The 14,347-nt window shown below is 39.4% G+C and overlaps 1 long non-coding RNA gene across 2 annotated transcripts; it reads left to right on the top strand.

Moving 5' to 3' along the window:
• Positions 1 to 499: 499 nt before the first annotated feature.
• On the top strand, positions 500 to 4,805 carry LOC121905125. Of its 2 annotated transcripts, XR_006098356.1 has the most exons (5): positions 500 to 1,002; positions 1,854 to 1,968; positions 3,773 to 3,862; positions 3,952 to 4,007; positions 4,498 to 4,805. It is a non-coding gene; the product is annotated as an uncharacterized LOC121905125 (long non-coding RNA). The 2 variants fall into 2 exon arrangements; XR_006098355.1 differs by lacking the exon at positions 500 to 1,002 and having other exon boundaries at positions 1,336 to 1,968.
• Positions 4,806 to 14,347: the final 9,542 nt, after the last annotated feature.

The following is a 14,347-nucleotide window of genomic DNA, read 5'->3' as shown; positions in this document are numbered from 1 at the left end:
GCATGTCACTAACTTGGCTTCTTCCCTGGAGTTTTTTGTGCTTTCTCATCCCGCAGGAAACCCTGGGATGCAGGCCGAGCCTTCGCGGTCCTTCACAGTCCTGTTGGCATCCTTCCCTGGCTATAGCTACTTATACTTATTGTTATTGTTATGATTGTTGTTCTTCTGTCCCCCTCCCCCTTTCCCTCTTTCTTTCTCTCTCTCAACCCAACCGGTCAAAGCAGATGGCTGCCCACCAAGAGCCGGGTTCTGCTTGAGGTTTCTACCCGTTAAAGGGGAGTTTTTCCTTACTGCTGTCGCCAAGTGCTTGCTCATGGGGGAACTGTTGGGTCTCTGTATATTAAAGAGTACGGTCTTGACCTGCTCTATGTGAAAAGTGCCTTGAGATGACTTCTGTTGTGATTTGGCGCTATATAAATAAAAATTGATTGATTGATTGATTGATATTTGTTTATGTTTAATGAATGAATGAATGAAATTAATTAATCTACAACTCCAGCTTATATCATTAGTGGTGACCCAGAACTGGAGGGACATTGTGCAAAGCTGTGAGCTAGACAATTGGAAGGAGGCTCTCGCTGCTCTGCTTACTTATACTCACCCTGAAGACTTTTGCCCGTCTATGCAGTAAGCTGCTCACAAGTGAAGTAGCACATTGATCATGCTGCGACTTGCCTTACTTCCATTTTATCAGTACCTTTTTTACTTGCTGAATAACATTTCTGTCTGAGCTCATCCCCCCTGCTCTCACATTAACCCCCCTGCTGTTTTCAACATTTTTAAATCTGTAATTCTAATATTTTTTCTCTCTGGATTGTAATAAACATATATGTTTGTGCTCCATTTTGACTCCACAGCCAGGGATTATGATGCTGAGAGACAGGCTGTTCCACACTCAGGATGTTAGCTGTTAACGTTTCCCGGGTGTCGTCGTTTGCTAGCTTTCTGCTGTGTTGTCTTGATGAAATCATTTGATCAGTGACTCAAAGTTGCAAATAAAACGTATGTTGAGACACTACAATCAAAGTCCTACCAAGCACTAAAGTTTTAGGCTGGATATTAACTAACAACTGGAATTGAATCAATTCCAGTCATTAGTCAATATCCATATAAGTGAAAAGCTGGAGTCATGGATAGTAATGTACTTGTTATGAAATAAAAAATACATTTAAACTTTAAAAAACATTTTTAAAATTAGTTTTTTCAATAATATTTTCATTAACATTTTGTTACTGTGTTTTGAAAACATCCAAATTTGAATGTTTTTGTTCCAGCTCTATTCTAGCACATCTGATCTAATTATGGTCTTAATGCTGACAGGTTGAGCAGCAGAAACAGATCTACCTGAACAGGGCAGGCATCAAAGTGTGTGGCCCTTAGTTGGATCAAGTGTGCAAGAATAGAGCTGAAGTCCATGCCATTTAATCCTATATTCAAGTTTTCAGTTTTATCCATATCAGAATAAATGCATGAAATTCTTCCTTAAAAAATAAAAAATCCAATCATTGTCTCAAACACATTTAAAAAAAAGATTGGAAGCAAAAAGAAGAGAGAATTATTTTACCCTCTGGCAGATTATTTTCACAGTGTGAAAAAAGATTGTACCTTTTTTATTTTAAGACTAAAGATGGACATCAGTTGCAGTGAAGATGATAAAAAATATAATATAAAATATAATTTTTTGGTTATTTGAGAGATAACACTTTGCATTTTAAATAGGAAAGTTTCTTTTTGTCAAACCCTGTTTTAATAGAAATAGAATGTCCTTTAGCTGATTTGACAGTCTCCATGTGTTTTTGCTGGTTTGGGTCAGATCACATTTAGCTGTTCACAGGTTTGTTTTTTGTCCCCAGCTCTTCCACCTCTCATGGGTCCCACTCCACCCTTGAACTGAACATGCCCTCAATTGTATGCTGGAAGAGAAACATTCATTTAATACTACTCTTTGTTTTCCCTGACAGCATATCTGTGAGTTTGATGATGTGTTCTTCATCCCTTGGTGTCCTCAACCTGCAACACGTTTTCATTGTCGTTGTTCATTGTTGGTGTAGTGGTTTATGTTGGTTGATTTTTTTTATTTTTTTTTGAACCACTGACTCATGAAGCCAATACTCTCAACTGCTTTGGGCTCCATTCTCCTCTCCCAGAATGTACAGAAAAAAGGAGACAGCCATCACCGTCCACCAATAAAGTAGAATAGCCCACGGTGCTTGTCATCTCACTCTGAATTATTGCTTTGCGAGAAGCAGGGCCTAGGAATGGCACTGTTAGAGTATGCCAGTCTGTCTGTTTAAACTTTAATCAGCTACAAGATTATCCTAATAACTTCTGGCCAGATTGTTGTGAAGTCTGCTGTGGATATTCATGGTCCCCAGAGGATGAATTAAACCTCTGACCTTTCCTCTAATGCTGCCATCAGGCCAAAATTGTCAGTCCAAGGCATGTAGAGCTGACCTGGTGTGTGAATTCCTTTCAATTGTAAGTTTACTGTGGTTCAATGATGAGACTGAGCCAGGATCATTCATGCCTTTCTCTCTGGTGAAGCCTCTCCTTTCTCCTCCTACCTCCCACTTCATCCCATTCATTCAATCACTGTATGCGTTCAGACCTTCTATTGTGCCTCTTCTCATTAATAAATGGTACTCTTCCTCATTGTCTGTCTTGCTCGGCTTGCAGGCACCCACTGCCACCCCAACTCCACCTACTGCCAGAGGGCTCAGGACTCTTTAACCCTCTGTTTATTGTCCCACAAGCAACTGAGTGTTTAAGATGTGCCTTAAACACACTGTATGCTTTATAGGGAAACATTGGGGAGTTTTTCCTTGGGTCTTGAACAGTTATTTACTTGAAACCATATGAAAAGTTTAGAGGGAAAATATTTTTTGGCAGAACTGCTAACAACATCTGACACATGGCAAGGAGTCCCACATAGACATTGATTTATTTATTTATTCATTTATTTATTTATCATGTTTTTTTTTTTTACATTTTAATCTGAACAGTAATAAGTAAGGCTGTCAGATAAATGTAGTGGAGTAAAAAGTTCAATATGTTCCTCTGAATTGTAGTGGAGTGGAAGAATAAAGTAGCATACTTAAGTGGAAATACTCAAGTAAAGTACAAATACCTCAAAAGTGGTGGAAGTATTAAAATCCTTTACTTAAGTTAAAACAAAAACAAAACAAAAAAATCAGTACCACAATGTAAAAATAATCCATTACAAGTAAAAGTTCTGCATTTAAAATGAAGTAAAGGTGTAGAAGTATTATCAGCTACATTTACTTAAAGTACTTAAGTAAAAGTACTCATTTTACAGAAAATTGGGCTGTGACTGATATATTAAATATATTTTTAAAAGTACATTGTTAAAACTGATGCTTCCATGCATAAGCAGCTTTTTTTGTTGTAGGTGGTTGTAACTACTGGTTTAATCTTTAATAATGTAGTATAATTTATAAACTCATCATAATGTTTGTTAACACTAGGAGCCACTGTTTAATTCAGCACCTATTTTCTAGGTAAATGTGGACTTACTTCAGTAAAAATGTAACTTAAATGACTAGTTAACAAGCGATCCATCACCAATCATCGTTATGTTAACTTGTTATTTTCAATTAGGTTTGGTGTCATCGTTACTCACTTCTTTGAAAGGGCGAGGGTTCTCGATGGTTGTCGAGCTTCCTCCGTTCACTTTGTCAGATATGTTCCGACGGCATCGCTGCATCTTTGGGTCGCATTAGTGGTGTGTCTTATGTGCTTTCTGCTCCAGCAGAGTTGGCCTGTACTTCGGCCGGAGGTTGGCAGCTAGGAGTGTGTGGCCTCAGAGCCGTGCGTACTACACACGTTGCGTTGGACTCCTGAGGTAGGCTGGCTCATTTCTGTCTGGCGCTTACGCGCTTTTTGTTTGGCTGCACAGAAAATGTGACTTTGGTTTCTGATTGCTGTTAGCAGTCATCGAGCTGCCTCTCTTGGCGGCGTCACCTGGGAAGCTGCGCCTTCACTTACTGGTATGTGTGAACTCACTGTTTTAATTCATCCAATTGTAATTCGGAGTAATAATTTCAGTCTATAGTTTACCGCAGGTGGCTCCACTTCTGAAGCGGGCCGCTGCGCTACTGCTGTTCTGTTGATGTTCTGTCGCTGTTCTGTCTGGGGGTTCTCCCGTGTGTGTATGTGTGTGTGTGTGTGCGTGCCCGCTGCTGCGCATGCATGGAGTAACTTCCTGGACAAGAGTTGAGTGAAGGATTTAAAGCTGCACCAGGAAAAAACTGACTCATCAGCTAACCTATTAATCTTTGATTATTATTTTTTTTCTCTTGTTTTGGTTTGGGTTATTGGGTTCACTGTGTGTGTGTGCAAGTGATATTTAGAGCACGATCAATCTTGGTGGTGACCTTTTGGGACCAGTGTTGTGTGGTGTCGGGGCAGTTTTGCTATTTATTTATTTTTGCCCCGTTGCCTTAACTGAATGTTTGCTTCTTTTTTTTCTTTTACTAGGACAGGAGCTATGGGTCAGTGGCGAGTGGCTGACTGATCCCTGCGTGGTGGTCCCTTCACGTCCTGTACAGTAGTGCACTTTGGGGTGTCAATCAATGATGTGTGGGCTTTCACATGTGATGTGTGCAGTATCCGGATCCTTCCCTCTTCCCCTCAGTTAGCTACCTCCGCCTGGTGAGCCCTCAGCCCTGTGCCTAGTCTATACACTTTACCAGCAAACTTAAAAATTAAAAAGGCCCTTAGGGATCGTGCAATATCTTGCCACTAATTTTCCTATCAGTCACTTGTATCACCATCAAGAGATTTTTCTGTAAGCTGTGAATTTTAAAGTGTTGTTAATGAACTTCTTTTTGTATACTTTATTTTTGGAATCACGTCAGTCTCTGGTATTACTCTTACCTGTGTGACCAATTTTAGAGTGGCGGTCCTTTTTAATAAATTTCCTAGGGGTGAAATGCCCATAGATGGTGTTGTCGGACACTTAACTAACAAAAGTAAAATCTAACCCTCGTAGTCTTGCCACACTACCATTGACAGAAAATGGCCCCATTCACCAGTAACAGCTAATACCATGACGCTAACTAACTAACTCAGGACTAACTCCTCATTGGCTATCTCTACCCAGCATTTTCCTTGCCAATGTACAGTCTCTGGTGAACATGGATGAACTGCGACTGCAGATCACCACTCAAAAGGATTATGAACTGCAATTTCATGATTTTTATGGAAACATGGCTTAACAGCAGCATCCCTGATAGTGCCATTGAGCTACTGGTCTGCTACATCCTCAGGGCAGATACAACAGCTACTGACTCCAGAGGTGCATGGGGGACTCTGCATTTATGTTAACAAGCTTGGTGCACGGACAATGCCATTATCGAGAGGCACTGCTCTGCTAACCTTGAATACCTCATAGTTAAATGTAGACCTTCCTATCTGCCCAGAGAGATTACATCTACTGTTGTGACTGCAGCATACATAGGGATGCTAATGCTAATGCTGCCATTAGCAAACAACAGACTGCACACCCAGCTGAAGCCATGGCACTCTAGTTCTTATATCATCTGCATCTGTGCGGCCCATAGAGCATACACACTAGTGACTTTCGCCGGCCAAGTCAGCTACTTCCGGTTTAGCCCTCCAGCTAACTTGAATGGGGATAAAACAATTCAATCATGTGGCTCTTCTAGGCTTTTGAAATGTGATCGGACCGAATGGATTTAATTCTGATAGTGAGACAAGTCATTTCACGGGGGTTGTGACGCTCAAAAAAATTTATCCGCTGATTTACAGACATCTCTTTCACAATGTAAGTCTATGGAAAAAAGTCTTTTTGGGCCAGTGTGCATCATGTGACATTGTCGTTACACGGTTTAGCCACAATTGAGTGCTACATAGTTCATTTTCTTTTCACATATTTTCAGCAATTAATTTATAACATGTATAATGTGTTTCAAAAGAAATCTCTGGTTTTCCTTTACACGGACTTGATTATTTCACTTGTACACAAGAATTATTTAAAAGGGAAACTTGTCAGGAAAATGTGAGTATATTTATGCTCAGAGAGATTTGGGATAATTTTTTGGATAATGATTTCCTCTAGTCCCATCCTCTAGACAAAGCTGACACTTTCAGTGTCACTAAGAGTATGGATGTAAAAAGAGTGAGATCATTGGTATGTTATTTATTGTGTTCTGCTCGTGAGAATTTTGAGTTTCAGTTCTGTGGAAATGAGACCAGAGTGAGACGAAATAAATAAACCAAGTTTGTGTTTCAGCTCTTAATGTGTCAATTTACAGACACAAAATGTCCTTCCCGATTTCCTTGTTACTTTAAAAAAATTCCTCCCTTTTCTTGGCTTTAAAACTGGTGTTGTAGGTTGAGTAAGAAGGCGTCCATCAGGCTGGGCCTTCCCTCTGTGCTTGACTGAAGGAGGAAGGAGGAGGTGGAGACAGAGGGGTCCCCCTGTCAGTTTCTGCCAGCATTTCTTCTCCTCAGTCCACAAGCGTATCTGCATTAAAGAAGCTATCAGTGACACCCTGACACCAGGCAGCACCTCAGTTACAGCTCCCTCAGCCCTGCAGTAGATAGCCCCGGACCTACAGAGTAGAAGGGATGGGGAGTGGGTGGAGGCAGAGGAATGAAAAGGAGAATCCCAGGCTTATCACCAACTCCACACTGAAGAAAGAGGCTAATCCATTACTGCTGGAATGATGGTGCCACTGTCACAATATGTCTTGGGAATCCAGGCAGACAAATCCTACAGTCTGCACTCACTGAACATGGATACACCTAGTTGTGTGGGGTGAGACAGATAGTTTGGTTCACTGATACAGTGGGCAGATGCTGTGTTTTTATTATCCACAGCCCTGACTCATGAGTGTTCTTTAGCTTCCATGGTAAAATGCCAAGGTATAAAGTAATATCTCTTTGATTGTTTTCAATAATAAGAATCTCTGTATTAGCTCTATTCCAGTGTAGGCAAACATTTATACATTGTCATCTACACAGTGGATCAGAAATCAGAAAATTGATCACGCATTAATTCCCAGGAGCAGATATTGTAGGCAAAATAAATGACAATGGCAGTAAACATGTTGCTGTTCAAAATATGTTTAAAATGTGGACTTCTGTTTCTGGCAGGACAGGACATCATTTCCCTCACATTATTTCTAGTGAAGTGGGTTGTGCACTGAGGTAGATCTATGGCTATCTTTGGCTGATCATTTGAATATGCTACATAAAGGTTTAAGGAACAAAGTTATCCAAGAGCTAAGAGAAGCTAAATCTCGTTTTTATCTCAGTATATTGGATGAGGCGAAAGGCAACAGTAAATTGATCTCAAAAAACATTGATAATCTCACAAGGAGGGACCCAAAATTTTTAGGAGATTTTAAAAGTACAGGGAAAGTTAATTGAAGATCATTTTACTGTTGCTTTTGTCTTTAATCATTTTTTTCTTGAGTCTGTATATGAGATAGGGGAAAAAATTACAGAAAAGAAACTGGATATTGGTCCTATAGATGCTACAGGTCAGGTTTTCGAGCTGGTAGAGACTAATGAGTTACAAGTAAACAAAATCATCAGCTCCTTAAAAAGCTCCAAAAGTAGAGATGCTTTCTAATTTGACACTGTGTTTGTCAAATCACACAAAGGTATTTTAACTCCCCCTATTGCTCATTTAATTAACTTGTCTTTTAAACACAGCTCCTTTCCTGATGACTGGAAATGTGCCATTGTCACGCCTATTTTTAAATCTGGAGACCGCCTTGAAGCCAGTAACTACAGACCAATAAGTATACTGCCAGTACTCTTAAAGGTTGCTGAGAAAGTTGTCATTAAACAACTTACAACATTTCTTAATACAAGCAATTTTGGTCTACATTGTATGCAATTTTGCTTTAGAGCAAATCATTCCACCGAAACTGCTACCTTGCACCTAATAGAGCAAATTTAATCAAGACTTGACAAAGGAGTAGTTGGTGCTGTATTTTTAGATCTGCATAAAGCATTTGATACAGTCAATCATGATGTTTTAATATCGAAACTCTCTAAATTTAACTTCTCATCTAGAGCACTGGCATGGATGTCTTCATATTTATCCAATAGGATACAATGTGTTAAAGGTGGTGACACACTGTCCAATAACATGAAGTGCACAATCGGTGTTCCACAAGGGTCAGTGTTAGGTCCCCTATTATTTAGCTTATATATTAATGATCTCCCTCAACAGTGCCATGATGTAGAACTACAAATGTATGCAGATGACACTGTTGTGTACACACATGCAAAAACAGCTGAGTTAACTGCTGCTAAGCTAACAATTGCATCGGAAAGGATCACACATTGGCTTGATCATCCATGTCTGAGTCTGAGACAAAAGGTATGTTTTTCTCTAAAACTATGGTACAACCTCCTAATGCTGATATTTTCATCAAAGGTGAAAAAATTGAAATAGTTACTGATTTTAAATATCTTGGTGTGACACTGGATCCAAATTTTTAAGAAACAAGTTTTAAAAACGGTTAAAACCATAAAGTACAACTTAGCAAATTTTAAACATATTAGAAACTGTCTCTCTTTGGACGCAGCCAAGATATTTATGCATGCTATGATTCTTTCCCATATGTCTTATTGCATCACATGTTGGGGGCAGGCCGGAGAAACAGCCATAAAACCTCTTGAGTCCTTATACAAATAAACTCTAAAAATTCTAGAAAAAAGCCAAAGCATTTCCATTACTGTAGGGTACTGGAGAAATACAGTTTACTGAGCTTTGACAATTTTAGATTATTCTCAAATTTGTGCCTAGTTTATAAAATTTTAAATGGTTTGACCCCTCCTCCACTATGTGTCTTTGTGTACACTCGCTCAGTAAGTTCTGTTAGATCCTCCAGAATATCCTCTATACAAGATTGTACCATACCATTTCATCACACTGCATTTGGGCAGTCAGCTGTGAAAGCCACAACTCAGTGGAATGCCCTACCTGATGATATGAAGAACTGTAGTTCTATAAATACATTCAAGGCCAAACTAAAAACATTACTAAAGACCAATCAGCTGTGTGACCACTGAGTCTAGTTTGCATTGTTAGTTTCTGATTGACATTGTGGGTGTATGTGTTGTGCTGTTGTGTGTAGCTTTGTATTTTGTGTTTAGTATGGTGTGTTCTGTGTGTGTTTTTTTTTGTTTGTTTTTTTTGGGGGGGGGATTATTTTGTTTTTTGTTTTGTTTTGTTTGTTTGTTTTTTTTTGGCTTTGTACTGTTTGTTGTTATGGTGTTGTATGTTTTGATTGTGGGGGACTACGGATGCAAATTAGCTTCGAGCCAACTCCGGTGCAGTGCATTTTTAATGTTTAAAACTGCACACTGTCCCAATCAATAAATCAAATCAAATCAATCAATTAGAAGAGAGGGGCATTGAGCAGACACAAAACAGCCCAAGCTGAGTGAAACAGAGGAGCTGCATCCATGGTTTGAACAGCTGTAACTAGGTGCCTTTTGACCATAAAAACATGCAAATGTTTGCAAATGGACCACAAAAATGAAAATATAATACTGGGAAAGGGGCATAATATGACCTCTTCAAATAATTTCGCTATCCAATAAGTCCGGTGATTTAGTTCTGAAACTCATGAGAAAGTTCAGTCAGTGTGTCACTGCTGAAGGCCACCTGTAGGACACCATTCATCTTGGGAAATATGTGGGGCTTAACTTTACATGCAGTACTTCATCAAATGACGGATCCCCGCCAGTGAAAAATGGGTGCTGACAGGTTGTTTAGGCACTGAATTAGCATCCACATTTGTCTACTCACTGGTGCAGGTCACAGAAAAAACTATCTTTATGAATGACGGCTTGATTCAAACTTTTTCTCTTCCTGGCAGCATCCTAAAGTAACAATTGCTTTGTTCGGCCATTCTACAAACGTGAGGGTAACTAAAAGTGGGGACTACCCTTTGGACCAAAGGCCTGTAGTCCAATGGCCTGTTATCCTGAAAACAAATGACCACTGCTCCAAAGGCCCATTGCTCCGAAAATACACACTCTGGAGTTGGAGTTCAGTGACTGCTGGCCTTACTACTTTCTAGACTCTGTTAACATATTACTTAATTTAACATAACTTATAAATAACTTATAAGTCATAACATACTGTAAATCATAACATATGGCTTTGTATGACTCCTAAAGAAGTCTTTTCATTTCAGCTAATATTAAACTTTAACTTGTCTTGTGTGAACTAAGTTAAACATGAAACATGATGCCAAATTCATTAGAAGAACTAAGTGAATTGTGAAAAGTCTGTTTGATCATTTAATTTACATTTTAAATGTAAATGCAGAGCCAAGCTTACTGGTAAACATGTTCTACTGAGTGAAACATGACGCCAAATATAGCAGAAGACCTCAGTAATATATAACAGTCTGATTTGTCAGGTAATAAACATTATCCATGTCTGATAACCAATGATGCACTACCATTATTTATGGTCAGGATAAAAAGTAATGATGTTTTATGGTGTGACAAAGCTATGGCTAAGGTCTGATTAGGCTTAGGCACAAAAAACACTTGGTTAGGTTTAGGGAAAGATCATGGGTTAGGGTTGCAAGGGAGAGTCTGTATTTTCTCAGCAACAGGCCTTTGGAGCAGTGGATGTTTGTTTTCGGGATAACGGACTGTCGGACTATGGGCTTTCATCCAATGGGACATTTTTCTAATTATTTGGGGTTTTGGAATAATGGGCTGTCAGACCAATGGCATGGCACCCTAAAAGCATGGTAGCTCCTGCTCCTCTGCTCTATGCAGTGTTGCTGTACACTGACTGACAGATGAGCTGCTGACAGTTTTACAAAATGTAGCTACTGCCATTCAGGAACGAAATTATCAAGTGATAAACAAGATCCACACACAACAAATGTTTTGTTTTCCATAGACAAGATATAGAACATGAGAAAACGATTTAAATTTTATCCATTCATCATCTTCAACCTTATGTATGTATGAGAGATGTGTTTTGGTTAAGTACAGCCTGTTTATTTGGTAATGCCAGTAAGATATGAGGCTGCAGTGTTCTGGGTTTAGCTTCACTGCTGTGCTGTTCACATTCATCTGTGATGAGATGAATTATTGGCATTTATGGCTTTTGCATACTTGCAGGTGTTGTGCTGCTGCCAGCTTAGTCTGCTAAATGTTGCTGAATCTCTTTCATCCGAGTAATACCTTTGAGTGTTCCTGTATGAGCTGAATTGGTTCTGGGAATATTTTCCACTGGTGGTTTGGAGTTGTTTTGGGGTTTTCTATTAGCTCTTTCATGCTATTTAGCCGGAGAGGTCACCAGAGATACTTACTCAGACTAGGTTTATGGGTGTTCATATCATAATAGAATTACAGCTGAACTGAGCTAATGTGGTTAGCTTTGAGAACAGAGCAGGCCTGGTTTGCATAAGAGCAACATGTGTCTCTAGTTACATTTTCCTTTGCATCAACCTACTATTTGTGTCTTGCTGTATGTTCATCTGAAAGTCATGAGTATTGAGTTAGATCTAAGATGAGAAAGGCTTTGCTAGAATTCAAGGACAATTGCAACATGCTGTTGCATTGATTCAGGATGGCGGAAGCAATCATTTTGTTTCGGGGGATTAGCTCTCTCAGTAGAATCCCCGTCACTGCTTGCATTCTTTGAGAGCAAAGCAGAGCCTTTTCCACCAAATCTAACTGTATAACCATTTGCTATAAAAGGTCGATTTCTTGAAATGTCTCTGACTGAAATAAAATACAAGTCAGAGCAATTTTATCATAGACATCTCAAATAAGAGGCAGATTTCAACCCATCCTGATTTTTGCACTGTCCTGTCTGTTTCTTCACCATGCATGCTGATCCTGTCCTTGTTTAGTTATTTAGCTGGAAATATGTCTGAATCAAACATTGCTGGCACAACAGATCAGCATGGGCCTAGACAAATCATGAAGGGACGCACAGGGTTCATAACTATTAATACACCTTGTGCTGCTTGCAATAAGAAAAAAAAAAATTTTAATGGAAAAAAAAACTTTCAATAGTTATAACTATAAATATTGACAAATGGGGTTTAACATGACTGAAGTGTAAGTATTACCTTTCTCAGCCACCTGTGGGGGGTGCTTAGTCGTCCTCGATGTTTTGGTGCTACGAGGTAACTATATGTGTTACACTGGCTGCCCACGGCCTTAGTTTGAAAGGTATAGTGTGCACATGTTAGAGCCAATCAGGTCAGATGCAAGGTGATACAAATTGGCACACCACTTTTATATCAATGTACTGTAAGAAAGCATTAAGAGTAAAGACACCAAGAAAGTTCAATATAGGAATGAGTAAGGTTTAGCTTACAGTCAAAACACTGCTTTGCCTGTTCTCTGCTATGTCCATTCTCCAGATATGGTCATCCGATTTCCCTGTGGGTGCTCAAAATTCTTGAATCGGCGCCTATGTTGGCTCTTTAAGGGCAGGTAGTCTGTGATGGTTTTGTGTGTGTGTGTCAGATGCAGCCCGGTTGTTTGGTAATTTTAGTCAATGACTCGATTAGTTGGTTGATCATTTAGTCTTTTTTTTTTTAAACAAAAATGTCAAAGATTCTCTGCAGCTTCTGGAATGCCAGCATTGTATACTTTTCTGTTTCATATCATTGTAAACTGAACATCCTTTTTGTTTGGATTGTTGGTCAGACAAAATAAGACATCTGAAGACGTCACCTTGAAGATTTGCAGCCCTCTCAGGGTCTGCCTTTGTCCTTGGCAGTGGCAGCAGCATACCAGATGGTGATGAGGGAGGTGAGGATGGACTCAGTGATGGCGGTGTAGAAGTACACCATCACTGACACTGGCAGGTTGAACTTGTTCAGCTACCGTATCCTCTACTGAGCCTTCTTGGTGAGGCTGCTGATGTTCTGCTCCCACTTGAGGTCCTGGGTGATGATGGTTCCCAGGAAGTGGAAGGACTCCACATTGTCGACTGGGGAGTCACACAGGGTGATAGGGGCAGGTGGGACTGGATTCATTCTGAAGTCAACAACCATCTCCACTGTCTTTAGAGCGTTAAGCTCCGAGTTGTTTTGGCTGCACTGAGTCACCAGATGGTCAGTCTCCCACCTCATCTGACATTTTATAGACTAAGTCATTAATTGAGAAAATAATTGGCAGATTAATTGAATTTATTAATTGCAGCCCTATTAAAGTTGATTTAAAAAAGTGCACAGTATGCAAACTAATTTCCCTCCTGGGACATCTATCTATAGATACGGATAAATATGGTCAGTTTTTTTCCTTTTGACTTAAACCTGCAGTGCAGAACTTATATAAATTAACATCAGTTACATTTGAGCCCTTGCCAAACAAGTTCACACAATGCTGATCAAGCCTATCTCTGCCAGATAACTCTCTCTGTATTTCACAGTATACAGAGTTTTAAATCTCACATTGGGTGGGACATTCCCACACTGGCTGTTTGAATATGCACCCAGAGACTTCCGCCAGCCGAGCGGCTAACTCCAACTTGAATGGGGATATCATTTAATTGTGTGGCCTCACTAGACTTTCCAAATGTTATCCAACAGAATAGGTCAAATTCTGATAGTGAAACAAATCATTTCGCGGGGGTTGTGTGACACGCAAAACAACATTTTACAGCCACAACTACGGTGAGCAGATGTCCTGAAAAATTACAAGCAGTTGTCTCGAATCCCGAATCCTGTCCTGTTTGTCCCAAAAATTAACCATTAAGATCATAATAATAGATAATATGAACAAGCTAAAAATGAGAGCTGCCTGTATGCTGTGAGACTTGACATGACTTGACTTGAGACTTGAAGGCAAAAATGTTGAGAAGACTTGACTTGGTGACACAGTAATATTGAAAAATGCTGCACTGAACCTATTGTGTCTTTCAGAGCACTGCCAAATCGTCATGAATAATTAATAACATAACTGAATACCCGAATAAAATATAGAAGACTAAATTCAAATGAGAGAGGCCTTTCATTAAATTATCACTTAGGCTAGTCTACATGAATTAGTAGCTCAATAGTTTTTTTACTCTGAATCCGTGAAAATATTCTGATCAAATCACTTAGGCTATAGGCTATAATCTCTGCTTTTAGTTATTTAAAAATGTCCTGTTTGTTTTTGTAGTTTGTAATTTGTTTTTACTTGTCTATTGCACTGATTAGGCTTTCATAAAAAATGGATTTTGTCATTTGAACTATTTTAAAGCAGATGATGGAGAGTACAGCCACCACTGCAGGGGGAATTCGTGATGAAAAATATCTAAAAAAATGTGTTTGTAAGCTCCTACAGGTTAATGACAATCACAGCA

Source organism: Thunnus maccoyii, chromosome 10, assembly GCF_910596095.1.
Source record: "Thunnus maccoyii chromosome 10, fThuMac1.1, whole genome shotgun sequence".
Lineage (NCBI taxonomy): Eukaryota > Metazoa > Chordata > Actinopteri > Scombriformes > Scombridae > Thunnus > Thunnus maccoyii.
This window is presented reverse-complemented; position numbering and strand designations above follow the sequence as displayed.